This window comes from Photinus pyralis, unplaced genomic scaffold (genome assembly GCF_008802855.1).
Source record: "Photinus pyralis isolate 1611_PpyrPB1 unplaced genomic scaffold, Ppyr1.3 Ppyr1.4_LG2, whole genome shotgun sequence".
Lineage (NCBI taxonomy): Eukaryota > Metazoa > Arthropoda > Insecta > Coleoptera > Lampyridae > Photinus > Photinus pyralis.
In genome coordinates, this window is record NW_022170403.1 from 8,735,051 (window position 1) to 8,738,656 (window position 3,606).

The 3,606-nt window shown below is 35.0% G+C and overlaps 1 long non-coding RNA gene across 1 annotated transcript; it reads right to left on the reverse strand.

Moving 5' to 3' along the window:
* Positions 1-506: 506 nt before the first annotated feature.
* Positions 507-2,460, reverse strand: LOC116164471. The gene is made up of 2 exons (XR_004143908.1): positions 2,350-2,460; positions 507-2,049 (listed from the first exon to the last, which is right to left on the reverse strand). It is a non-coding gene; the product is annotated as an uncharacterized LOC116164471 (long non-coding RNA).
* Positions 2,461-3,606: the final 1,146 nt, after the last annotated feature.

Here is a 3,606-nt window from a genome sequence, read left to right on the forward strand (position 1 = left end):
CGCTTTTTGTAAATCGTTTACGATTACTTTTTAACTTGTTTAATAATTCAGTGAAATATAAAACATAATCTACTGCTCACTACCCTATCTATCAAACGTTTAAGTTGGAACTTAATTTGTTCTCTGTCAGTTTTTAAACTAAAACAGAATGGCGTTAAAAATTATCGCGTCGGTACACACCTTGCAAAACAATTAATTAATAAAAATAACGATTTAGCGCACCATATCGCCTGAAAACTTTTAATTGAATCTTTCTCATTATTCGCCGTACCTGCCAACAAAATAAGTCATTTATCCTTCATCTCTGCTTATCGAAACCGCTCGTATGCCAAGAATTCGAATGCGGGAGCGTTTGAATTCAATAAACACCCTCGTCTCCGTAAAAACGGGAACATCCAGACGCCAGCATTATAAGATGAGTGCAATGAGCACGTGAAGGTATGCGGTAATAAACTCTTCGGGATTTCGAGCCTGATACGAAGACATAACGAGAAAAATGTCAAAAGCAGAATTAACTACTACATCAAAGTATTTATTAATACAGGATATTGCGTAGGTACGTCGCGTCGCTGGCTTTAATTATCGCGGAATTTAATTACTCGTATATAAGGTATAGGCATATGCATCGACTAAGGATTATTCTTCTCGGTGTGCTGCTGAGGTTTGTTCCTGCTATTACCGCACTGGTCCAAAACCGGTTATATCACACGACAAAAAAGTTGCAAACAATGCCCAATATTTTTAATTAAAGCGTTCTTTTGTGGTTGTTTTTATTTTATATCAATAAGGATTTCTGAGTAGAGTCAAGATAATACGTTGCATACGACCAGATGAAAGCTTCATCGACGCAGCATAATATCATATAGATTTTGACCAAGGGACATCAAAATTGATATTTATTCACCAATTTCTACGGAAATTGCCCAAATTCATTACACCGATGCCCAACAAAAGAAATTCATGTTTTTTTAGCAACCACATACGTTTCTACGCTTGTCCAACTCAAAGTACTTTAGCGCATCTTGAATTGCCACCTCCAAATGCTAAAGTTGGCACATCTTCGCAAGTCATTTTTATTATTATTGTTACTAACATTTTTACCCAAAATCGCCCTGAAACCTTAATTTTCTAGCCTACTTTCTGTCAGCAAATGTTAGTTTCAATGACAGAGGCAGTACAGACTACGCAAGCTACGTTTCCTGCCACTTGTCACTTTACCGGCCGCACCGTTACTTTACCGGCCGCATTTGTGACTTTTCCAAATGTTTATAATGACTCTTGTGATCACTGATAGATTGACATTAATTAAAAGTTCTATATAAAAATTGAAATTTTATGTTAAAATACGATTTCGGGTAAAATTTAATAAGTACTCGTCAGTAAAGTGACATACCCTGACTCGGAAAACAAAGTACTCGGCCCCCTAAAGGGGCCCCGCACTTCAATATTTCCTCGCCAGTAATGTATCATTTTCTGGACTTGTATGTAAATAACTACCTATCATTGTACTTTTTCCGTAGTTTGGGATAGTCTTGAATTCCCAGTGTTTTGGTGAGCGGTATCTACAATTGTTATTAGGCATTTGAAAGAATCGGAACCAAACGATGCGGATAAAAGTTAGATGCGAAAAATAGACGAGGCTACTGACTAATGGACGCCTTTAAAACAAAGCTTTGATATTTGGTTATTTTTTTAGTTTTCTAGTTGTTCCAGGTAACAGTAACCCATCATGTACTATATTATATGCACTCGGCACATGTTTCTGAAAAAAAGCGGCTCTCTTGGCCTTCATTTTGTAACGAGTGATTGCTTTAGAATTACAAGAGTATTCGAATTTGTATTGTGTTGTATTGCGATAGGGTTTAAAAGGCGGGTGCTGCTGAATCGGTGGTCAATACAAAAAAGGCGGTCCATGCAAAAGCGGCAATGGTTGGACAAAAGTAATCCACAAGCAATTTTTACTTTTCCTTGAGCACTGTGCAAGTAATTGTAGATACAACTTGATCCATCTGATATTTTTGTTGGTTAAAGATGTCTAACCAGTTATACCTGTAATTAGAAAATAATTTTGCAACATGAGCATGCGTGGAATCGCGCTATTTTAACATAATTTACGTTAGCTGCTCGCATATTGAGCAAACTTAATTTCAATTACAAATAATTGACGTTAGCCGAACGCATAATTTTGAGCAGCGGAATTTCAATTAATAGTAATTAAGCTAACATTATAACATAATTTTGCACAGGGCTATATTTTAGGAAAACATTTATTTCGAGACAATTACACACACGCAAGTTTCGTGAAATATAAAGGCTACGGGCAAATTGTTTTATATGTAACTTAATTACCTTGTAGTACTGTGGAATTCGAACTTCATTGACGGTGTACATTTTTTGTACCCACTTTACCGAGTTTCATTGCCCTACTGCCCGCTCACAAGTTAAGAATATCAATTCCTTTAGAACCACACCGAGCTATTAGACACGCTTGAAACGTAATTTTTCTCTTTTATTGCATTAACCAATAACCACATAACCGCATTCCGTGTATGGCATGACCTATTAACATTATGAGGATTTATGGCCTATAGGCATTGCAACCGCATAACACCAATGCTGTTTTCTTTAAAAAAAACCGGTATACAGTCTGTTTCAAATTAAGTCGGCACTACTTTCTTAGTTGTAGAGTTAGAAAGACTATTAAATTACCAAAATTGTGTTCTTTTGTCTACTGAATCCAAATCTGTAATAAAAAAAACAATATCGCATTTTTCAGATGATAAAAAAAATGTAACTTCCTTATACGGAACAACCTGTATGTTATGATACCGTATGGCAGCTTATTAAATTCTCTACAAAAGTTATTATTGCATCATACCCAAAATACTTCAAATAATCAAGGTCTTTCAAGTATTTTCATTTCCATCTAGTTATCCATAAAAATAAATAAATGATAAAAATACATACTTAATAGTATTTAAAACAATGACTTGAACTAGGAGGGTCGTTAAAAAAACAAGAATTGTAACAAGTGTGAGGTGAGGTGAGGTATATAAAAATAACTTAGAAGCTTCGAAAACGTTTCTATTTTTCTATATTAAATAGGGCGCGTAAAAAGCATATTTTCTAGAAAATAAACTTAAACAGCACTATGTAGTACGAGTACCTACATTTCTAAGTTAGCAGTTAGATACTTTACATCAAACAGGAGGAATAGCAGTTCAAGAGACATTTTTGGTTTTAGCGCGGCCTTAATTAAACGTAACGTTAGTGTTTTCGCCGAACCTTTAACTAAATTAGCAAACATCATTATCAAAACAGGTATTTTTCCTGAAACCTTAAAAGTTGGTTTGGTTATTCCACTTCTTAAAAAAGGAATGGATGGAAAGAGTATTAGCAGTTACAGGCCAATCTCTATTTTGCCTGTATTCAGTAAGATCATAGAGAAACTTCTGTATAAACAAGTAATTGACTTTTTTGAATCTAATAAGCTGCTATATCAGTATCAATACGGTTTCAGGAAAGGTAGATGTACTTCTGACGCAATTATTTCTTTCACCGCGAAGGCTTTACACTATTTCGAAAATAAGCAACACATGATAGCTG